This window comes from Chelonia mydas, chromosome 8 (assembly GCF_015237465.2).
Source record: "Chelonia mydas isolate rCheMyd1 chromosome 8, rCheMyd1.pri.v2, whole genome shotgun sequence".
Classification (NCBI taxonomy): Eukaryota; Metazoa; Chordata; order Testudines; family Cheloniidae; genus Chelonia; species Chelonia mydas.
The window spans coordinates 94,374,856-94,399,996 of record NC_057854.1 but is presented as its reverse complement, the minus strand read 5'-3'; the positions used below and the strand labels follow the sequence as shown (position 1 = coordinate 94,399,996).

General features: G+C 44.4%; 2 long non-coding RNA genes across 2 annotated transcripts in view; both read right to left on the bottom strand.

Moving 5' to 3' along the window:
• The window catches only part of LOC114020056, a 55,324-nt gene extending 35,045 nt beyond the window's left edge, over positions 1-20,279 (bottom strand). Inside the window, exons 1-2 of the long non-coding RNA XR_006292742.1 lie at positions 19,972-20,279; positions 17,698-17,800 (exon numbers count right to left, since the gene is read on the bottom strand). This is a non-coding gene — a long non-coding RNA (uncharacterized LOC114020056). The remainder of the gene's footprint in view (positions 1-17,697; positions 17,801-19,971) is intronic.
• Positions 595-5,804, bottom strand: LOC122466852. Its single transcript, XR_006292743.1, has 2 exons — positions 5,632-5,804; positions 595-764 (listed from the first exon to the last, which is right to left on the bottom strand). It is a non-coding gene; the product is annotated as an uncharacterized LOC122466852 (long non-coding RNA).
• Positions 20,280-25,141: the final 4,862 nt, after the last annotated feature.

The following is a 25,141-nucleotide window of genomic DNA, read 5'->3' as shown; positions in this document are numbered from 1 at the left end:
GAGGCAAAATGGAGTGAACAGGGCTACTGCTGTGTGTAATCACTCACATATTTGAGTAAAGATTCCACATTTTGGACTGAGGTGATTTGCTCCAGGTCACACAAGAAGTCTGTAGCAGAAGTAGGAACTGGACCCAGGAGTGGTGGAAGTGCCTTGAAAGGGCATGGGGGGGGAGGGAAGCACCCAAACCATGGTCCCACTCCCATGCCACCCCTTCCCCCTGAAGCTCCACCCCTGCGCCACCCCTTCCTTCTGAGGTCCAGCCACAGCGCCGCCCCTTCCCCGAGGCCCCTTCCCATCACTTGCCCTTACAGCAGGTAGAATGGAAGAGCATACCCTCCCACTTTTAAAAGTGGGGTGGGTGTACAGGGGCCATGGCCCCCTCTGTTCTGGCGCCTTTGAACGGACCCAGCTTTCCTGAGTCCCACTCTCGTGTTGTACCCACAAGATCATCTTCCTTCCTCATCACTCATACTTTTGATGGATTCTTTTACCCCACAAAAATACTGCTTGTTAAAAAAAAAAGTCAGAATGTTTAATAGCTACTGCTGAAATAAAGAGCAATTACGACAGAATGTCAACAAATGTTTCAGGTCCCACTGTGCAAAATGCAACCAAATCCAGCTTCAAATGACATAACAGACGCATTGTACCATATACAGCTTTGCATCTTACATGTGTTTTACTCCTCATTGATCAATTTATCAGTTCATCATAAGATCACAGCTGGAAGGAAATCTCCAATTCTCTCTACATCTCTCTCTCTCTCTCTCTGTATAAAAAAAATGTATACCATTAAGCTGTACAGCACCCCTGTGAAACAATTAAAGATTCTTATCTCCATTTTATAGACATGTAAACTTGAGACACAAAAGAGCTAAGAGATTTACCCAAGGTCATACAGCAGGTAAACAATAGAACCCAGGTGACCTAACTGCTGGATTTCTGTTCCAGTAAGTACTCACTTAACACTCCTATGTGGGTTTTGCTTTATTCATAATAGTACCATATCTTCAGTGAAAGAAAACTTATTCTTGGCACATAAATATAGTTGGGAAAATATAATCAGGCGGTTGGGTTCTTCTGCCACAGACATTCATACTTAATTCTTTATTTAACAGGCAATAGTATAACCCAGGGGTGGCCAAACTATGGCTTGTGAGCCTCATGCGTCTCTTTTACAGTTGAAGTGCAGCTGGCAAAGCCCCCCCACACTCCCCAACCCATTCTCTGCCTACCAGGCTTGGGACTCCCCTTCCACAGGGTTGAAGCCCCAAGCCTTGGCAGGTGCACCCCAACTCCTGAACATCTGAAGACTGTCATATGCAGTTTGGAGGGTAAGTTTGGGAACCGCTGGTATAGTCTACAGGAGAAGTGTCTACCCACAGACCAGTGCATGTATCAATTTATTAATTAGGATCACAGTAAGTAGAGATGGAATAAATACAACAGACTTCCAGTCAGTCCATCTTTTGTAAGTGCAGGATTTACACCCCTAGCCAGGGCCGGATTAACTTTTTGTGGGCCTGGCTCCAAACATATTTATGGGCCCCCCCGGGAATGATTGTAAAAGGGGCTGAGGGCAAAAGCACAGTGGGGCAGGAGCTAGGGTTGGTCCCTGGAGCAAGGGAGGGGCCAGGGGCAAATTGCAAGCACAGCAGGGCTGGGGAGGGGGTAAACAGGATCCACCCTCTCCGCCCCTGCCAACATAGAGCGGGTACCTACCTTCTCCCTGGTTCTAGCCCATTCTCTTCGTCTCTCTCTGCATTGAGCTGCCTCTCCTCCAGTGTGACAAAGTGGGAATGTTCTTAATGTTTTCTCTGAATACTGTGTGGGTGCCTCAGTTTCCCCTATGCATTTCTTAAATATCTAGGTGGTGGGATAAGGGTGTGTGATTGTTGCAGAGCCCTAGACAGGTGTGATGCTGTCTGCACAGAGCACGGTTGACACCCTGTCTCCTGGCAACCGATGGCCTGGGCCCCTCCCCTGCAAGGTGCCAACTGAAGGTGCTTGAGAACAAAGATCAGGTGGCCACCTGGCCCGCGAAAGAGACAGAGGACAGAGGAGGAGCTGGAGGGGATTGCAGTTTGGAGCTGGCTGGGGAACCGGAAAGAGGTCCAGCACTGGTGTTTGGGCTCCCTACCCCACAAGACAGACCTCACTGAGGGGTCCTGTTTTCCATACCTACAAGCTCTGCTTTGACTGTCTTCCTGTCGTCTAATAAACCTTCTGTTTTACTGGCTGGCTGAGAGTCACAGTGAATCGCAGGAAGTGGGGGGTGAAGGACCCTGACTCCCCCACACTCCATGACATCCAGAAGCAGCAGGACAGGTTCTCTTCCAGCCCTCTGAGGTGGGTGTTGGGAGTGGGAGGAGTAGAGGCTAATGTGGTTACTCCTATAACCAGACTTAGTTTCCAGTCAGCACTGCTAACTGGACACCCAGGTCCCATTTTCTACTGGAGTTTCCAGTCTAAAACTGGAAACCTGGCAACACGGATGCCAAAAAGCCGGGGGGGGGGGGGGGGGGAAAGGAGGGGCAAGCAATCATTTTTAAAAGTGAGAGGGCTAAGCCTTAAGCCGTGGGAAGCAAGGGGTGGGTGGGCTAGGGAGTGGAGAGGAGCTAACGGGCAGAGCCATGTCTGCTGTACTGCCCAGGTAGGTTGGAGACTGTGGGGATCAACTGACACAGTATCCCCAGCCCAGGTGATGTGATGGCCAGAGGTGGATTTAGAGTTAGTGGGGCCCCCCGGCCCTGTGCTCAGCTTCATTTTGGGGGCCGCTCCTTGGGACCTAGTCAAGAAAAAGAACATTCTCTCTTATCTCCCCCCGCCCGTGTTTTTCATTCTTTTTTCCTTCATCCTCCTCCTATAAGTAATAGCAACGAAATTAAAATAAAGTGAGGTACCTTGACAGACTACAAGAACAAACTTATTTTTCCACAGACCACTTAAAAATCGCAGAGGGTCTCGATGGACCACTTAATGATCTTTCCAAATATTTCTAAAAAACATTGGGGTGCGGGGTCTGGCCAGGAACTAGGGTGAGGGAGGGGGCTCAGGGTTGGGGCAGGAGGTCTGCACAAATTTAAAATAGAACATTAATTTCTATCTCCTAATAAAGAGACTCCTTTCCCTCTCACTGTCCCCCAGAATCTGATTCTAAGCTTATCTACACAGCAAGTTACTGTGCTTCAAGATAGGATGCACAGCACATCATGTTGCCATGCACAAACGTCCCATGTTGACATAGCTACAGGACACCCCAGGGATATTCATTGTGCTGTAGCGGTGTACATATAGGATGTTACTGTGTGGCAAATTGATGCGCTGTACATCCTGGCTTTCAGTACAGTAACTTGCCATGTAGACATGCCCTTACTCTGATGTAAATCAGGAGTAGCTCCACAGAAATCAATGGAGTTACATCAGTGTAAAATGGATGAGAGCAAGACAAACTTTACACCAACAAAAGCAAAAAAAATTAGAGCCAGGAGTGCCACTCATCCCATTCTGCCTAGGTATTACTGTATGATGACAGAGACTCACACACAGTTCTCAGAGCCCTGTAGTGCCTAAACAAAATAAGTTGTAAAAACAAGCATCACTGACCTTAAATCTGAATGTTCTTGCTTTGGGCCCAATTGAAAGTCCATTGGATTCAATGGACGGACTCCCGCTGACTTCAGCAGGCTTTCGATCAAGGCCTTAGTAAAGCTCACACTGGAACACTAGTATTTATTTATATTCCCCACTACCAGTCCAGTCAGTTTTGTTTTTACTTATCCTAGTATTCCCTTGCATTTTGCACAAACCTCTCTCTTTGTTTAGCACAACTGTTCTGAACTGTGGGGAGCCTTAAACAACATCTTAGAGGAAACACAAATATTCCTGTCACATTCAGCAGAGAAACCCTGCCAGGCAATGGAGGGCTTGTTAGTACAGGTCAGCAGAAATTCAGTAATCCCCTCATAACAGCTACACCTGAAGGGGTTTGGATTACCAAATACCTGTCTGTCTTCCTCAGCATGTGTGACACAGCACAGTTTAGGGTATAGGGAGGCAGCCTAAAACGTAACTGATTGTTATAGTCCAGGTTTTTTGGCATCCATTCCTCTGACGAATACATGAACTAGCTTTTGAATAAAAATAAAATTCTAATACATCTGTGTGTACAGCAGGCAACACAGCACAGGTTACCCTCATAACTTGCCCTCGGTCCTCTCATGGGAAAACTCTGCCCTGGCCCTTTGAGTCTGTTACTGAGACATGTTGACGGACTTCATACATAGAGCTTGTGCTGGTGTATGAACCCAATTGTCAGAGGCCTATGTCTGGGCAGCTGATTCCACATCTAGGTGCTTAAACTGGCACTCAGATTCTTAAAATAGATATTAGGGCAACACAATCAAGAATTGGACACCCTGATTCAGGCACCCACATTTTCCTAATTTGCATCCTGTATTCTAATGAAGCCATTCTTGACAAGTAGCTTTTCCTTTGCAATGTGAGAGGTTTCTTCGTAGCACAAGCAAGTTTATGCGCAAAATTTTGCTCTCACTTACACCAGTGCAACATCATTGATTTCAGTAGGTAAATGGCCTAACTGAAAGCAATTTGGCTCTTCGACTACTATTACAAAACATTCCTACAGTCCTCTCTGAGCTGGTTTGCAATGTCACTTCCCTCTCCTCCTTCAATTTCTTAAGATACAGATAAGAAGAACTGATTCCTGGATCACAAGATAGCCAGCATAGTTTTTCTTGAGTGTTGTAAAATAACAAATAATTATAATGTGCTGTGGGCAAATTGCTCCACTCCCATTTCCTGGCATATGCACAAGTGTGCGCGCACACACACTCACTCAGAGTGGTCTCTCTGTTTTCCCAGTGATAATGTTTTATCTCTTTGGTATACCTTCCACCAATGGTTAAAGCACTGCACAGGTACATACAAGGTGGTGTTTTTGTTTTGTTTTTTTAAACGATAACTACTGGACTGTCACAGTCAGTCACTCATCTTATTTGAGTTCTGGCCTAGTTGATACACTTTACTCGTGTGACACATTCTTTCTGCTGCAAAACCTCTGCTCTTGGTGCACTCGATAGTGCATTATCTGCAAAACTGAAGGTCATCCATGTCCTCAGTGCCAGGGATCATGGCTCGTTTTCTTTCGTCGTACACTTGTTCAGATAAGCAATCTGCCATATATCAAGCAAGCTGAAAGTGGGGGTGGGGTGGAAAACAGATTTTTCTGACTCCACTTTGCACTGGAAAGTAACAAGCTCCCTTTATAGAACACCTTATGCCAAGATACCTCTGGATGCTTTAGGAGAGAGGTACAATAGTTTAATAATAGCCTGCAAAGTTGAGCTAACAACTGAAAGTAAGATAATTGGATTTGTCTTAAGGAGTTCTGATAAACCAGCAGCATCCTACACATACAGAGACAAGGTGGTCACGGCTGAAACTATGTTCCTCTCTCACCCACTGTACCACGTTTAGGTACAAGGAAGACAAGCAAGTCAGTATCAGATGACTGCAGCCCGTGTTTCAGAGTATAATAAAAAATAACTGGGTTGAAGGTGCAGTCCAGACCAAAATTTTGACTTTCCAGGACAAAACATCACCTACGTTAATAGGAGGGAATTCTGGGCAGCTGTCAGTGCAGGGACTTCTCTGGAGCTCCACTGCCAGGAGAACTGGGAGACAGAAGGAGGGAAGGCAGGGGGCTCTGGAACTAGCGTCTCCAAGGGACCCTTGGCTCTTCAGGGATCTGCGGGGTTTGGGAGCTGAACTGCTGTCTTCCATTATTGCGGGATAGAAAATGGAGTAATTCGTAGGAAATTTGTGGAAGGCCATCTCTCAGGGAGAGATTTTCTCCCCCAGAACCACACAGGAGAGCATAATAATATCAATTTGCTTGCACGCACACAGCATGCAGTTTATGGGCTGGATTCTCCAGTACATGGGCTACTTTGTGCTGCTCTGGTGACACACAGCAGCCATAAACTGAATTTACTTGGTTAGTTAGGCTGGTTTAAGGCTGCTTTGCACAAAGCAGCAGAGGTGATTCTGGACCTATATATGCATGTCTGTGTGTACAATATATTTTCCTGATGACTACACTTATCAGCTTGGTATAACTGATCCCACTTAGGCCAACTTAGGACTTGTAGTGCTTAAAGCAAGAGCCTCTATTATTTGAGCCAAAGGACTAAGAGCCACATTTTCAAAAGGTATTTAGGCACCTAAGGAGGCAGATAAACACAGAGTGGAATTTTTAAACACACACCTAAGCAGGTTAAGCTTGATTGATTTGAATGGGAGTTTGGCACCTAACCTGCTTAGGCACTTTTGAAAATTCCACTAGGGGTCTACCAGAATCTTTAGGCATCTAAAGTCCTTGAAAATCTGTCCTTGGGCCTAGAAAGTATATAAGCATAAGCAGATTTACAAGCCACATCTCTGAGTCAGTCAACCACTAGAGGGGGGCAAAGACCAACAATCTCCTAGCAAGAGTTGCATGCATTTCTGTGACAACCAGGGCTTGGCAATCACTGATCAGGGCACTGCAATTTTTTTTTCCCCCCCTATTCAGTACCATGAGCATTCTCTAGCATTCTTTTCTTGGAAAAGGGTAACCTGCCTTTTCCTTGAGGTTCAGTTTGCAGGGCCACACAGATGGAGCAGGTGTGAGACATCTGCTACACAGCGCTATATGGAATGGTTGGTGCATATACAAAGTTTGTGAATCTGCAACTGCTTATATCTGTGGGACTAGAGTGAATTGACAGCATGAGAAGATAAAGCTTGTGGAAGTGAGCACATTGTTGGCGTGGAAATTTGCTGCAGACTCTCCAAGGCACTTAAAGTAGCTTCTTGGGGAGGTCTGTTTTCACTTATTTCAGAATGTGTAATTATTTCATCTTCCTGTTTTTCCCCCAATGTTCCCCAGCATACATGAAAGTCAAGTCAACAAGAACCATGGATCTAATATCAAATTATCTTCCACAGAAGTTAAGTCATCAGAATTCATGCCAACAGGTCTCATAAGTGAGATACTCTAAAATACCTGGAAACAAAGATGTCTCTTGACAGACAAAGGGTTTTCCTCACTCATTCTTTTTCAATCTTAAAGTATAGAGATATAGCCCAGTTGGGCTGATGGTGGAATATTTGGTTGATAATTGAGCTAATGACATGAAAATTGTTAGATTAAGACACTGGAAGGAAAAGTCTGCTCTGGTTGAAGCAGAATGGTTTGCACGCAAGTCCCAGATGGCTCCTCTAGAGAATGAGAAAGAAAGAGGACCTAACAGAGGCTATATGGAAATCTCTAATGGATTTTATACATAATGGGAATGCTGTTCCTTAAAAATAATGCAATTTATTGTCACCTCATAGGAAGGTTGGGGCTAAACATCTATTCTGCTAGGATTATGAACCATGAGTTTTCTTTACATTGTTGGGGGGGGGGGGGGGGAGGGATTGTTTTAGTTCTTTCTCCCCCTCCCCCTTTGCAGGGAGTGGTAGGAGTAAATCCTAACACTAGAAATGCAGGTTTTGGGATACAGATTGGCCACAAAGCTTCCTAGGAAAGATCCACTAAACCGTTAAGTGAATAGTGAGTCAGAGGAGCCTCCATTCCCATATTTAGACCTTGGGGATGGGTTATATTTCTCACCACTTCAGAGGTCTCTCATGCAAGTCCTTCTAAATAAAGTTATTGGGCCAATTCCACCTCTGGTGGAAGCCCAATGAGGACTTAGTCCACTGTGACTGACACACCACAAAATTAGACGAGGCACCAATTTTTCCAGTATCGGATCTCCTTTACCGCCACCCAGATTTACAATTGCTGTGCTCTCGTCTTTGTAGAGCTCTATTTTAGGGAGGTCCTGTAAATCACCCAGCTGGATTCTTTAAAGAAACAAGCAGTACATGAGCATTTTTTTCCCCCTTGGGCACTGCATAAAGCATTTTTATATGGAGTATTCATTCTCTATAGCTTAGCTGCATGCAAAATGCTTACTTGGTCTTTGGTACATTTGAAGTAAAATATCACCCGGAACACAGCTTGAATGACATTTCTCTGATTATGAATGTAAGCAAATCAGCTTTTACAACCAGATTCCTACCTAGGGAGCCAATTCGGGGAGGTGTTTTTTAAATCATGGATTTTATATTACTGATTTATAGCCCCAGAGTCTGTCTGGCTTTATCCCTCTACTTGTTGTCATGACCCCAAAGGAACAAAGCTACTGACTAGCTGTTTCATAATAATTACTCCTCCAAGCTCGAGCTGGACAAAAATTCTTGGAGCTCTTTCTTTTTGCTTCATGCAGGTTTTTTTTTTTTTTTTTTTTGCCAGAACTGTAAAATTTTACTCAGTTCTTTGCACTGTGAAATGGGTTGGAGATTCATGATCGGGGCAGCAGCCTTGTACAACGTTCATAGTTATTTTGTGAATAAGGCAGATAATATGGTATCTTTTATTGAACCAATTTCAAATACACTTACAGTTAAATGTTTGTCTTCCTCCAGAGAAAACTGTCACTGTTGGCAGAGTTCCACAATCCCAGAAGAGGGCTGGCCAGACCTCCTCCCCTTTTTGACCCCTGGAGTAGTGCCTGTACTTCCTTGCCTGGCACAGGGCTGAAGGGGTTGCACTGTCAGGCCATGTCTTCAGGTGAAGTCAGCGAAGCTATGCTGATTTCCACCAGCTGAGAATCTGCCCTGCTATCTCTAAACATAAGGCATCTCTTTAACCCGAAGAGATTTAAGGTAGATTAAATGCATGGTTTCTCTAGTAAACAAGTTTTAGAGTGGTAGCTGTGGTAGTCTGTATCAGCAAAAACAATGAGGAGTCCTTGTGGCACCTGAGAGACTAACAAATTTATTTGGGCATAAGCTTTTGTGGGCTAAAACCCACATGCATTTAAAGTAACAGAGCCCATCCTGCCCCTTTTTGATGCTTTGCTCTGAAGTGGAGCATTTCCTGAAGCATTCATTGCACTGTGTATAATATTTCTTTAACAGCCCTTTACCTACACACAAAAAATCTCCAAGGACTATGGGTCTTCTCAGACCACTAACGTTTGCCTTGACATTCTGGCTAAAGCTTAGGCCAGCAAGCACTTTAAGAGAGGAAAACAGGAACTGGGAAATCACTCATAGGAAAGTGAGAAAATTAGCCTAATTCCATTGGACTCTTTCCAAACATTAGATACTGGATGATGATAGCAGGGGAACTGATCAAAGCTTCCACAACTTCCAGCCAAGGGATGCAAACAGACTGAGTATTAAATGGATGGGATGATTCCTTTATACTGGCTTGGACTGATTGTTCTTTTTGCATCCTTTGCTTTCTGGTTGTAGAAGCTTTAAGTCTCCATGTGGATTCTTTGTTGTAAGACACAGAGGAAAAGATATGGGAAAAACTGGAATTTTCTTCCAGGGCCAGCACAACATACTTTGCCCTCTAGCATCTATGCTCAATAGCCCTTTTCCTCAGGTTAACCCTAAATCTGTCTACGTGTATTATTTGGGAGGTCCTCCGGCTGATACACTATCTTAATGTAATTCCTTTCTCCCCCAAAAACACTCTGGTGGCATCTATAGATGCCAAGGTTGCTTTTTGACATTGCTGCCTGGAACAGTTTGTTTAAAATTCTGAATAAAATTTGGCCTGGGAGCGGGTGTTGTAATGATAAAAATGCACATCCCAGGATTCTTTTGATACGGTCTCCCACAGTATTCTTGCCAGCAAGTTAAAAAGGTATGGATTGGATGAATGGACTATAAGGTAGATAGAAAGCTGGCTAGATTGTCAGGCTCAACGGGTAGTGACCAATGGCTCGATGTCTAGTTGGCAGCTGGTATCAAGCGGAGTGCCCCAGGGTTGGTCCTGGGGCTGGTTTTGTTCAACACCTTTATTAATGATCTGGATGATGGGATTAATTGCACCCTCAGCAAGTTCACAGATGACACTAAACTGGGGGGAGAGGTAGATACAATGGAGGGTAGGGATAGGGTCCAGAGTGACCTAGACAAATTAGAGGATTGGGCCAAAAGAAATCTGATGAGGTTCAACAAGGACAAGTGCAGAGCTCTGCACTTAGGAAGGAAGAATCCCATGCACCGCTACAGGCTGGGGACCTACTGGCTCAGCAGCAGTTCTGCAGAAAAGGACCTGGGGATTACAGTGGATGAGAAGCTGGATATGAGTTAGCAGTGTGCCCTTGTTGCCAAGAAGGCCAATGGCATATTGGGCTGTAGTAGTAGGAGCATTGCCAACAGATCAAGGGAAGTGATTATTCCCCTCTATTTGGCACTGCTGAGGCCACACCTGGAGTACTGCATCCAGTTTCGGTCCCCCCACTATAAAAGGGATGTGGGCAAATTGGAGAGAGTCCAGTGGAGGGCAACGAAAATGATTAGGGGACTGGGACACATGACTTAAAAGAAGCCACTGAGGGAACTGGGGTTATTTAGTCTGCAGAAGAGAAGAGTGAGGGGGGATTTGATAGCAGCCTTCAACTACCTGAAGGGAGGGGTTCCAAAGAGGATGGAGCTAGGCTGTTCTCAGTGGTGGCAGATCACAGAACAAGAAGCAATGGTCTCAAGTTGCAGTGGGGAAGGTCTAGGTTGGATATTAGGAAACACTATTTCACTGGAATGGGTTTCCTAGGGAGATGGTGGAATCTCCATCCTTAGAGGTTTTTAAGGCCCAGCTTGACAAAGCCTTGGCTGAGATGATTTAGTTGGTGTTGGTCCTGCTCTGAGGAGGGGATTGGACTAGATGACCTCCTGAGGCCTCTTCCAACCCTAATATTCTAGGATTCTCCTACGCTATTGGTTATAATAGGTATGTACTGCTCAGGTGTTTTTGCCAGGAGTAAAGGGACAAGTCACAGATGCCTGGTCAGTATATCAACTGTTTTATCCCCTTTGTTGTGAAACTTTTTGACATCACTCTCATCCAACTGTTCTATTGCAGGCAGTTAAGAGTCAACTCACAAGAATGCAAGGAAACACTTTACAGAGACAATATATATATTCCCCCCCCCCCCCCCATCTCTCTCTCTTCCTCCCCCTCCCTCGGGTTCCAAGTAGCTGTCTCTCGGATTAACTTTCTCTGATCTTAGGGTTAATTCTGGCAGATCTGTAGATAACCTAGTACAACTGGAAATTTAATTTATTATTAATTTTTCTCTTTTGACAGAGTTTCACGGGGCTTTCCTACCAAGCATCAATGATTCCTCTGCATAAACGTAATTAGTTGTCTGTATCTATTTTTCCCCTTCTTTAACAAAAGATCAAAGGACTTGGACAGATGGAAATTCCAGCCACTAAATGTATTTCAGTTAAGTAGTTTAATTGAAAAGCCCTTATTTCAGGTCTTGCCTGAATTTCAGATGCTACACTTAATAACTGAGCGATAACAATCAAGACCCAGAGTACTTTCTGGGGAAAACTGAAAACCAGCTGGGCCAGTAGATGGCTGAAGCGGAGGATCTATAGCTCCAGAGATAGTCATTCAGTCCCCAGTCAATGCTATGCACTGAGGTTGCTATTGCACTTTAATCTTTTTAACTAAAGAAAACCAAAATATATGTTTTGCATTATTCCTAGCAGATCCAGCGCTCCTTCAGGGTATCCGAGGAGCAAGTTTTAGTGGTGATACTGTGCTGCTGTACAAGGGATTTCTGCTACAACAACAGCCAATTGCAATGCCTATTTAAGTTTCTGCTGTCAGCATCAGAATTACAGGAGATCAGTTACATAGAGAAAGGCTGTTTTAAACTAAATCAAAACAATACATGGCAGTACAATTAGGAGACAGCTTGCTTTACAGTTAATGAATTTACTTAGTAAGGAGCCTGCTCTTGCTCCCATAGATGTCAATGGGAGTTTTGCCATTGACTAATGTAGCCTGCCGTAGTCTGGCAGCCCATGGATATTGGGTGGGCTCAGAGCCAATGGCACCCATTGGAACTTTGTGTGCAAGTTTCTTGTACATTTAGAGGTCCACTAACTTGGCCCAGAAGCTGAAGGGAGATCAAAGCAGTAGAGACTCCCCAGGGAGATGCTGCAACCCCTGCCCATCAGCGATCATGGTGCCAAATCTCTGCAGCAAGGAGCGCAACCAATCCTCCATGCATCCAGCCTGGTCCAAGAGCCACTGAAGGCTATGGAAGGATTCCCACTATAGTTCTTCAGCAGGCATTGGATCAGATCTTTAGGGTAACATGTCCTCTCAGAGCACAGAGATCCAGATGTGCTACTCCTTCCCATCAACTGCAGTAGTGGCTGCCGCCCCACTAAGTAGGAGCCTGTGTGAGGAACATTCCATCCCCACAAACCATGGCATGCTTCCTGTGAGAAAAGCCTTTTTATCTCATCTTTGCTTGTTGGATCAGAATTCAGGCCCCTAACAGCTCCTTTTACAGGTACCATTTATAATGAACCCTGCTCCCCATAAAATACTTCGCACATCCATTTATAGAGCTCACAAAGCTAGGTTACATTACCCTGATCTTATAGAAAGGCAAACTTGAGGCATAACAAGGAAGTGACTTGTTCATGGCCACACAGAGACTCAGCAGCAAAGGTGTGAATGGACCTGAGGTCACCTAAACCCCATTCCAGCATCCCAACCGTTGGGTCACACAGCCTGGCTCACCTTGTTCTCGCCTTTAATAGTTTGTTAACATCTATCTGAAAGCCCATAAAGCAAGATGTAGTGATGGTATCCCTGTTTAAATTAAAAAAAAAAAAAAAAAAAAAAAAAGTATAAAAGAGCACCTGTTTCTCAGTACTAGTCATGTTGAGTGTACACACACACACACACAATACATGGCCAGACTCTCCACTGGTCTAAGTCAGTATAGTTGCATTGACTTCATGGGTATTGCACCAGTTCAGCAGACAAGACAAAATCAGCAGCTTCTCCCCATAATCAGCCAAGATATAACCTCAAGATGAAATTGGACCTCAACAATTCCCCAGCTCTTCCACAAATTTAGCCCTTATGCCCCTTTCTCCCCAAAAGTCTGGGTAAACAGATGGGCCTAGCAGCATATTAGTTACTCCTGGGGGAATTCTGCATCACTGTACAATGAAGAATTTTGCAGAAGTTAACACTGGGCATACAGAATTTTCTCCCCTCCCTCCCACCTACCCCAGAAATTGGCTGCAGAGATGTTGGCCACCACCAGGGGCCACTGGGCCTAACAGAGCCCAGCTCACAAACAGACACTGCGGGGAGGAGGGGGAAGGAACTGGAGGGTTCCCAGAACCTGCAGCTCCCCACATGCCCTGAAAGGAGGCGGCGGTGGCATGCAGAGAACTGTGCAAGCCTGGGACCCAGCATCGGGAAGTTTCTCCCTCTGGTTTCCTGGGTTCTAGAAGGATAGGGTCTAGAAGTGTCCAGGCTTGTGGGGGAGGGGGAGCCACGCGCAGCTAGCCTCTGGGTGGAGGGTGAGAGAGTGTCTGGGCTGGGGTGCCCCTCATAGCTGGCGTGCTCCCCACGGCTGGCCTCCTGGCTGGGCTCTGTTGGGGGGGGGGGGGGGCAGGGCAGAGAAGCAGGAATTGGGTTGTCATAGGGGTTTCTTTAACTCTACTCCTGGGGGAATTTTTTTGTGCATCTATATTGTTACAGACATACTTGCTGACAGGTATTTTGAAATAAAGTAACCAAAATAATTGAAACTAATGTGATTATGCAGTGTTATTTTGACAAAATTTGCAGAATTTAAAATTTTGTGCGCAGAATCTGCCCAGGAGAAGCTACTACAGAATAACCCCTTACAATTCACACAAAAGGATATTACAAACATCAGGAAGAGAAAACTCATACGGGATCCTTTTCTTATTGTGGGACTTCTACTTAGTTCTCATCTATCTGAACAGTTATTTCCAAGGTATAATTTTCCAGAACAAGTTATTATTCTTATCCCATCAGCCATTTTATTAAGGGCTTCAAAAATCACCTAGTCTTCCTTGGACATCTTGTCTCTGGTCACAGTACGCCATTATCTTCTGATATGTTAAAGAACTCTCATAAGCTTCCGTCTCTTCTTTTTGGTAGATTACATTAAGACTGCATGTGCTTTAAAGGCAAACAGTTCCAGCAGAATTCTGAAACTACTACATGAACTTCTGTTTTTTAGGAAAATTCTTGGTGCTAATTTTGGAGTTATATGGATTTTATTCCAACCCCTTCCTCTATCAAACTCAGTATTCCCCTCTTCCCAAATTTTAAACAATGATTTAAAATATATTAGTGGGGATAGTTATCAAACAAGAAAAAGTGGAGGGGATGATCTGAAGAATAACAAAAAGCATCACAATGCTGGAGGGACTGAGTTATGAAGAAAGATTAAAGACCTAAATATACTGTATACCTTAGTCTGAAAAAGGTGAGTAAGGGCAGGCATGATAACCTACAAATATCTGAAGAGCAGAAACAATAAGGATGGAGAGGAATCATTTATGGTGGGACAAGGATTATAACTAGGAGTAATAGTATGAAATTAAGAAAGGGAAAATTATTAGGAACAGATTTCTGATCATGAGATGTCATAAGCTGTTGAATAGCCTCTCAAAGGAATTGGTGGAAGCAACAGCACTTGGGTTATTTAAAACACTAGGAAAATGTACTCTACATACCTGCAGGGGTGGACTAGATACAAGAGACCCATCGCTAATGTTATGCCGATAGAATATAATTTTTTAAGAATAAGGTTCATAAATCCCTAGTGATTATTTAAGGATATAATTTACTCTTGTACTCTCAAAACAGCTGTATATTTAGCTGACTAGTGATTCAGGACTAGAATTATTTACCTCGGAGCCCCACCTACTGACACAAGAGTGATATAACTTGTTAGAAACAAAGAATCGTGACTTTTGTACTGTTATTCTTTGGAAAGCATTTGCCCTCTAGAATACATCATTCTAAGTAACTCCCATTGACTTCAGTGAACCTTAGATCAGGTCCATAATTGGTATCTTTCCACTAATCCCAAATATATTTTTCTGTAGGTTGCATCTCCATTACATTAATCACTTGCAACCATAAACTGAACCATAGAATAAACCACAAACATTTGCTGAATGTCTAGATTAGCATTTACAATTGTGCCTATTAACTTGAATTAACTGTTAGTAACTCAATTTAAAACTGGACCACAGATCTTGTGTACACATACTCTGAATGCAGACATGCTGCACTGATGTAAAAAGTAACTTGCCCCGCTGTAATTTAGCTCTGTTTCAACTCACGGTATCCACATTGATGCAAGTCACTTTTTACACCTGGGCAGTATGTGGACACTAGCTTTTCGCCTGGGTACAGTAACACCAGTGTAGCTACAATGGAGCAAAAAGATAGACAAGACCTAACAGACACAACTGGTTCACACATCTAACATACCACAATGAAAATAATATGGCATGCATGCACAAACACCCCAACCCCACCTCTTTAGAAACTGAATGCAGGTCTTCTTTCTGCTAAGACCCAAATCACTTTCAGCCAGATTCAAATACCTTTAATCAAACTGAATAGTAGCTTACTCCTCAGAGACTACGTGATCTCAGTGGGACTGCTTGAGGAGTAAGGTGTCACTCAGAGTAAGAAGAAAAGGAGTACTTGTGGCACCTTAGAGATTAACAAATTTATTTGAGCATAAGCTTTCGTGAGCTACAGCTCACTTCATCGGATGCATTCCTGATGTCCAGCTGTTTGCATCTGGAAAGGAAGATGATGACAGAGTAAGGGCATCACAATTTGGCCCATTATCACCTCTGTAAAAATGATTCATCCCTTTATGTTTTAGAAAGCATAGGCCACTTAAAACATCTTGACCACACAGCAGGATTTGATACCAACTCTCTTTATAGATAATAGGATCATTTTAAAAAGGTGAATGGGGAACTACTTACATAGAAGAAATTGAACTTGTATGGAAGTAGGAGAGGGAAAAGGACTGAAAGTTTGACCAGGGAATAACAAGGATGTAACAAACCTCTTCTGACTGACTCCTTACAGACTGCTCATAGGGTTGCCAATTTTCTGATCACACAAAACAGAACAACCCTACCCAGCCCCTTCTCCAAGGCCCTGCCCATGCCCCGTCCCTTTTCGGAGGTCCCGCTCCCACTTGCTCCATCCATCACTCACTCTTCCCCACCCTCACTCACTTTCACTGGGCTGGGGATGGGGCGCAGGAGAGGGCCTGGCCTGGGGTACAAGCTCTGGGGTGGGGCCTGCCCTAGCCCGAGACCCACACTGCACCGCAAACCAGATTTTTAACAGCCCGGTCACCGGTGCCAACGGGAGCCGCCAAGGTCCCTTTTTGACCAGGCGTTCCTGTTGAAAACTGGATGCCTGTCAAACCTAACTGCTCAGGAAGTGCATGTTGCAGTTTGGGGCTGCATTCTCCCTGTGCCAGTGCAAGGGCAAAGAAGAGACAGCTCAAACCTCCCTCCAGCCTGTGACTGCCAGGGACTAGTTCAGCAGCCATTGCTGATCAGAACAGATTTGACAGCTGCCCTAACCTGAACCCCAACTAGGGTTGCCAAGTGTCCGGTTTTCAACCAGAACACCTGGTCGAAAAGGGACCCTGGCAGTTTCGGTTGGCACCGCCAATGGGTCCGTTAAAAGTCCGGTTGGCGGTATAGCGGGGGCCCGGGGCTAAGGCAGGCTCCCTGCCTGCCCTAGCTCCCTGCGGCTCCTGGAAGCAGCCACCACGACTCTGTGTCCCCTAGGTGCATGGGCAGCCAGGGAGGCTCTGCAAGCTGCCCCTGCCCGAGTGCCGGCTCTGCAGCTCCCATTGGCCAGGAGCCACAACCAATGGGTGCTACGGGGGCAGCGCCTGAAGGCACAAGGGCAGCACATGGAGCTGCGTGGCCATGCCTCTGCCTAGGGGCTGTAGGGACCTGGCAGCCGCTTCCTGGAAGCCATGGTAAGAGCCACCAGGACCCCACACCCTTTCACGCACCCAAACTCCCTTCTGGAGCCCACACCCCACAACCCCCATACCCCACAGCCCCCTCTGTCCCAGCCCTGAGCCTGCTCCTGCACCCCAAACCCATCATCTCTAGCCCCACCCCAGAGCCCACACCCAGAGACCTCACCCCCTCCCACATCCCAACCCCCTGCCCCAGCTGGGTGAAAGCGAGTGAGGGTGGGGGAGAGCCAGCGACAGAGGGAGGGGAGATGGAGTGAGCAGGGGCCTTGATGAAGGGGCAGGGGCGTTCAGTTTTGTGCAATTAGAAAGTTGGCAACCGTAATCCCAGCTGCTATGGCCTCTATGAGCCTTGTGGCAACCAAGGCATTCAAATATCCCAGGCTTTCTCCAGTCTAGACACAACTCACAGAATAATGCAGGAGATTCAGCAATCCATAGTGAGGGCTGTGTGCCACTGTAGCCCAAAACTGAAGTAACAGCTGCAACACTCTACTGGTATAGCTGCAAGGATGCCTTGGGGTGCTCTGCTGAGGCTATGACTCATCAAGAAACTTGGAGGTCTATGAATGGTGCCTGTGGCTTGCAGAGATCTCCCAACCAACACTAATATTACACACAGTCCACTGGCAACACTGAGAACGTGACATACAAAGTCACAAAACACACCATTTTACATACCAGGAGTAAGAGAACCATGCAATACATAAGTGCAACTTACACATGTCAGCAAGATGACCCCATCAGATGTCTTGTCCTCGATCCTCAGATTCTGTTCAGGATGACAGCTGGGAGATGAGGCAGATGACCTCTGGCCCATACACCTGCAGACCCATGAGGAGAGCGATAAGAATATAAAAGAGGAAAATGGTGACCCTAAAGCCCACCATAAGTCTCAGTTATAAGAGGTGGTAAAACAGAAGTCTTTACAGACTGCTCTTCACAGGAAACTCTTTCTATCCTCCCACCAGAAGTCTTTGATGGCTATTGATTAATAGATATTTATAAAGTCCACCCCACACTCTTCTGCATTTTGAGGGCACCAGGGAAACACCAGGTCAAATTGTAATAACCAACAACCCTTAAACCAGTCAGACAGACATTTAAAAATCATGTAAAACAATAAGAGGTCAAAGTGAGATTGTGCTGTCAGACAAGTCATTAGACCAAGAATCATCTCTGATAAAGTAGTATCTTCAATAAGCTTTTACTGGCTGCATTCTTTGACATAGTGCTTTTGAGATCATGTCCCAGGTTTATTGTACATTTAATTTTTTTCCTTATTAATGCTTTTCTTTAATATGTACGATGCATTACAAAGCATTAAGAGCTGATTTTACAGCTCACTAAGAACAGAAGCATCAGTAACAGATCTATCAGTGTGGGCTCTTGTTTTTTTATTGAGTTTTGCTACGGTTCTGCCCCAAATAGGAAACAGCTACTTAATCCACAATGTTTTGCTAATTAATCTTTTCAGATATTACTGTCTACAAGAAAACTGCCACCAGGCGTTACAAGAGAAGCAAAACACAAATGCATGAGATAAAGAAATAAGACCTAAGCAGACCTAGCTAGATGTTTCAATGCCATAAGTGACTAGATTGATTTGAAATTCTAGAGTTAACATCACTGTTTAAACTACTGAAAAGCCCTTTCAGTTTCACGTTGCCATAATAATAGCAAAGTTTTGTGATGCGTGTTAAGGGACAATGAAAGAGGTGGATTGCAGAGAAGTAGCTGCAAAATGAGTAAAACACTAGCTGCCAAACCAAACACAGCAAACAGCAATTAGTGCATAGAAGGGTGCTGTCATCTGGAACAACCACTTGGGCTGCTGTGCTGGAGAATCTGGCTGTGCACATCTGTAGGGCCTGGCTATTGTCTACAGATTAGGCAGCTTCCCATTGCTGCCTCTAGGGTGCTTGGGCTAATTCCCCCTGCTCCTGTATTTTCAGTAGGGCTGATATGGGATCCTTGACCTCGAAATCTTTAAGTCAGGCAAAAGAGCCCAAAGAAATCCCTGCCTCAGGGAAGGTTTGTAGATGGTTCAGGCTCTAGGAAGCCTAAATCCGTGCCAGTGTTCAGCCAAGGAGGGGAGGTGTATTCAGAACAGTGCCTTTTTCCCCCCCCTTTTGCTGCTACTTTTCAGACCCAGCTGGACAAAGACCTAGCAGCCTCTAGAAGCCACGGAGCCACCAGACCAGAACCGAGGGAAATCAACCGGGAAAAAATAAAATAAAATAAGCTAGCCTCCTTTCCATAGCCACTTCTCCCAATAAGGCCTGGGATCCCTTCAGTTCTCCTGATCCCTTCTCCCACACATGACAGCTACTCCTCCATGGCATGGGGGTGGGGCAGCCCTGGAGCTGGGGTTCACTTGCTCAGGCTACAGCAGTTCTCCTGTCCCGTCTCAGAACTGGACTGCTCTTCTCACTGCACAGCCATTCCCTTCACTGGGCTCTACTCTCCCACCCGTGGCTGCTGCTGCTGAGACACTCTCTTTCCCCAGCTGCATTGAGCAGTCACCCCAGGGAAGAGGCCAGGCTCAGGGAGGAGACCAGCAGCTCCCTCAATCCTCCTATTCTTTGCCTGTAGAGGGGTCACTCACCAGCCGGTGCACCCCTTCTCGGCCAAGCATGGTGTAGCAGACTCTTCAGCTGTGGGGTACCCACCATCACTAATCACTTCAGTCCCTACAGCAGCCTGCCCCCTCTCACAACTCAGCCCTCCAGCCAGATCACTTGTAGTCCCACCCCTTCTAAGGTAATACAGAGTCCAGTAAAGTCTAATGACTCTGTTTCAAGCCTTCGGCCCCACCCTGGGCTTGATAGTCCTTATCCCCATTCATGTCTGGGTTGGTTTGTTTTCTCAAACCTCCCCTTCCTGGTGTAGGGATAGGGTTCAGTAGGCCAGGGAACCCGGGCCCTCCCTCTCCTCCGGGTTCTAAGTCAGAGACCCCATATTAAGCAGCTCGGGTCTACTCCCATAGACTCACTGTGCTTTCCTGGGCCGCTTCCAACCTTCAGGCTCACACAGAGCCCCCTTAGGCTCCCTAGCAGCACACAACCCCTTGCAGGGTAGGCCTCCTCCAGCTATCTGGGAGGTCTCTCATTAAGTTCCCTTTTCTGGAAGGTTCCCTGGGTGTAGAGCTCTGTTCCTCTGCACTATTCTCTTGCTAAGAGGCTTTTCTTTCTAGGAGCAGCCTTGTCTCTCAGCTGTTGCTGGTCAGCCATTTTGTCACATCTGGGAAGGTAACTGTTCTGCCTATTAACTCCTTCATGGCTACGACACTATAGGGTTTAAATACCCCATCACAGAGCCCCGCCCCCAATTCATTTATTCCCCCTCCCCCAGTTTATCCATGATGTGCTTCCTTCCCTCAATGAATTCAGTGCTCCCCCCAAAATTTCAGCGTCTCCCCAAACAAATCCCATCTCTTCCCCCAGCCGAAGGACCATGTCTCACTTCTGAGGCAGTGCCTGCACACCCCACAATTCCCCTTAGCAGCAGCTCTATGTGGAACGTTTCTCACAGGAGAGGTGGTCACCGATTGTCCCCCCTCCCACCCAACCTGGACAAAGTAAGGGGCAGGGAGGCACAAACCCCTGCAGAGTACTGGGAGCGAGTGGGAGGCTGGAGCTATTCCCTTTCTCACACTACACATTCACTGGAAGCAGCTGGTAGGGGAGACTCAGCCCCCTGAGTCCTATCTCCAGGGAAGGTGCAGGAAGCACCTGGTGGGTGCCTGGGTTGCTAAGGATTATTTGGTGGGGGGCTCTCTCCTCAGCTTGCGGTTGCTCCCTTTTTCCTGCTTAGCAGCCTAGCTGCTGCTCTATGAGGCCTGAGAGCCGGCAGCATGTAGAGCAGCTGCTGAGAGGAGTAGATTGTGACTGCAGAAGTCAGAAGGGTCACCCTGCATAATGAACAGGCACCTTAGAGACTAACAAATTTATTAGAGCATAAGCCCACTTCATCGGATGCATAGAATGGAACATATAGTAAGAAGATATATATATATATATACATACAGAGAAGGTGGAAGTTGCCATACTGGAACTAAGGCAGGGCCCTGGACTGTAGAGCCAGAGCAAGCTGCAGACTGTGGTTTCTGCTGTGGTTCTGTTATCTTTAAAAAAAATAATATGGATTGATCCAGGCTCTCATTGCTCTAATGTAGCCGTTCTCAAGCTGTGGGTTGGGACCCTGTTTTAATGGGGTCGCCAGGGCTGGCTTAGACTTGCTGGTGCCCGGGGCCAAAGCCCAAGCCTGAGGGCTTCAGCTCTGGGTGGCAAGGTTCAGGTTACAGGCTCCAAGCCTGGGGAGATGGGGCTTTGGCTTTGCCCCCTTGCCCCTGGGGTGGCGGAGCTTGGACAGGCTTATGCTTTGGTCTCCCCTCCTGGGGTCCTGTAGTAATTTTTGTTGTTAGAAGGGGGTCATGGTGCAACGAAGTTTGAGAACCCCTACTTTAATGTAAAGAACAACACAGGGAGATGGAGGCAAAAACAGCAGCCGCAGTGGCCCTAGGGGACTAGGAGGAGCCACACTTCCATCCAGTGCATTGCAGTGCACACCAGGCAGGCCCAAGAGAAGGAGCAGCAGCACAGGGAAGTGACATAAAAGGTTGTTAAGAAGAGGAGTGAACTGTTCATGTAGGTTTTTTTAGAATATTTTGTCTAAAATTTTGCAACTAAATTTAGGCATCTAAAACCATACTTAGGCATCCAAGAGGCCTGGTTTTCAGAAAACACCTACATTTCTGGATGCTCGGCACTTTTAAAACCAGGTCATTTTGGTATCTAAATATAGAATTAGATTACTAGTTTTAGGCACCCAGGTATGAAAATGTGGCTTTTATATATACCCTGACAACTTCCATTACCTTGTCTTTTAATTTTATGGGCACTGCAGTTATGCCTCTATCAGTCATTCAGTGGAAAAATAAAAGTATGGAACATGCATACCTGTGTGCCTGATTCGCCTTTAATTTAAAATTACTCTGGTACAATTCTAGTAGGCTGGATTCTGCTGTCAGTTACACTGATGTAAATCCAGAGTAACTTCAGTAAGTTTAGTGGAACTGTTGTGAACTTACATTGTTGTAATTCATAGCAGAATCTGTCCCAATAGAATGACACACTATAAAACTGGTGTAAATAAGATCAGAATCAGGCCCTATATTTTAATTATTGACTAACTCAGTTGCTGTGGTTTCAGAGTAACAGCCGTGTTTGTCTGTATTCGCAAAAAGAAAAGGAGTACTTGTGGCACCTTAGAGACTAACCAATTTATTTGAGCCTGAGCTTTCGTGAGCTACAGCTCACTTCATCACTTAACGAAAGCTCAGGCTCAAATAAATTGGTTAGTCTCTAAGGTGCCACAAGTACTCCTTTTCAGTTGCTGTGGTTTACTTTTCTTCAAAGCTTGGGTGCTCTGTGAGTGGTGTGCTGCTATCAACGTCATTGCTAAGTTTTGTCTGAGGTAGTTGATCCATGCTTTCCACTTGGTTAAAGATTGCCTGTCCAGATAAAGATATATACTGGAAGCAAAGTAATGTATGTAGTATACAGCAAGGCCTTGCATATTGTATATAATTAGTAAACACAAGTATCTGGATCCCACTGTGACTGTGGGTTCTTTCATAGTTCACTTGTGTAAAGAGCAAAAGACATCCTGATTCTACACTCACATTGGTGTAAATCAGAAATAACTCCTCCAAAATCAATAGCATTCCATCAGTGGTAGATGGTGTGAGAGCAGAATCAAGCCAGTGAATCCAACCAGTCATTTAATTTTAGTGTTTTCTGTTCAGCCATTTTCATTCCCCAAATCCAGTTATTTTTCAGTTCCAGTTGTATTTCTAAACAATTCATAATCTGATAGCAGCCATGTTACTATAGCACTATTATATGCATGCATAGCACAAATATACCTTGACCTTTCACATTACAGCTCATATATAGAATTGCAAAAGTTCAAAAGCATTGCAATTTCTTATTTATTGTGGGAAAAGGTAATACATTTCATTGTTAATAAAATTGTGACTTAACAAAGGAACTATATTATGAAAATAAATCCTGCTGGTAACTATCTTACCAGACATTTTGTAATTAAAGATAAAAATATTATGTAGAGAAATGTAACATATAATAAACTAGCCTGTTTCATTCATCTGCACAACACTCCCGTTGATTTTTAGTCATTTGTACATACTATATTAAACTGTTTAGAGATCCATTCTTATTGACATACATCTAATTTTATATTTTTAGATCAAGACCTCCTAAATTAAGGGGACATATCAGGCTACAAACAATGGGTTTGATTTTAATTTCACCTGTGCCTGTATAACTCTATTGACTTCAGTAGAGTTACTCTGGAGTTGTTTGTGATTTACAGGAGCGAGAGCAGAATTAGACCGCAAAATATTGTTAACAATTCAGTTTTCTATGTTACTAACAATAGTTATTAAAATGGAATAATATTTTAAAATCTAATTAACTTTTCACTATTGAGATGTTGTTTTTTTTGCATTCTTGCATCTTGTATTCTGAAAATAGACTAATTCCAGATGTGTTTAGGGTCAGTTTCTAGTGAATTGTATTTTTGTTAATTATTTCAGTTGGATTTCTTTTTAATCACGGAAGCATGGTGTTTTGTAAAAGCTTGGTCTGTATTAACTTAAGTTTGCACCAAATTAGACATGATAGGCCCTGATTCTGAGTTCCACTGGACCCACACTCATCATAAGAATGAAGGGAATAGGCCTACTTTGTTCCTCCTATATTCAAAGGCTGTTTGTGGCCTGTCTGGCCCCTGGCATTAGTTAGAGCAGCATTAGGGTAGCTATGCCAGGAGCTGGGAGAGGGTTGGCTTAAAACTACTCTGGCAACTCTGTCTGATGCATTTTATTCAATACAGTAGTCCCCAGGGGCCATTTCCATTCTTTACATCATGTAAAGGGATCACAGTAAAGCACGGAATAGGGACCAAGGAGTTCTAGCCAGGAGCCAAGAAACCAGCCCAGTAGGAAGCCAAACAGTCAAGATGGGATAGCTGTTTTGGATGGGGGGTGGGAGACGGGAGGACTTGGTAAAGGGTAGCTGGGAAATATTTCAAAATTTGCATAGGAGGAGGAGCCCACTTCAAAGTTCACTTTTGGGCAGCCATGTGCATTGTTATGTCATTGCTTCAGCTATATTAGATCTAAAACATGTATAATCATATATGATTAATACAAAGAACAGCTAGTATCAACTATAGAACTGCTGATTTATTGAGACAATGTTAGAATGGACATCCAAAATATAACTACAAATTCTAAAGACAGGGGTTTAGTATCAGATTTAATCTCCTAATATTTAGAGAATATTTTTGATTGACATTAATGAAAGAGGGGTTTTGTTTATATAAAATCAAGACCACTCACGAGCATAGGTATAAAACAAGAATTCTGCGGGGACAAGCACTTTTCACTTGTGTTTTAATATGTCAATAACTGAAATTTCAGGACTAGAACACAAGCATTTTGTAAAAAGTGAATGTAATATCCTGCAAATGCTCACCACTTAACTGCATTGCATTATAACATTGTAAGAGCTCCAAGAATTAGTTGCAGGCTTTTGTAAGCACATTTTTATCATAATAATTCAAAATCTTAGCAGAACAATTTACATGCTAAAAATACATTCACATCATAAATTGTTAGAAGGAAAGTCAGAGAAAAACATCTCCTGATTTGTTGACTTATTTTGCCAACAGCACTGTAAACTGTACAAAAGCCAAAAGGAAGGACAGACTTTATTGCTATTGATTTCAATAACATGAATCGTCCAGTTTGGTTTCTCTTTGTTTTGGCAAGATAATCATTCCTTCAACTATATTTTGCTACAAAATATTATTTGTATGTACTTCATGCTATAGTTTCTTTATACTTTTCCCAAGATATTGGGTAATTTTACAAATCAGTTCTAGAGGAAATAGATTATTTATTGTCATTGATTGTTTTGAAGTGTGGAGAAAAGAACATTTAATGGGCTTCAAACAAAATCTTGCCCATCATGCTCACATAAACAGCTTCACTCAGATCAATTGGGAACATAATATCTTCTTGCCTTTATAGTTATTCTCTAGTTGCTAATCATGTTTTTATTGTGGAAGAATTGAAG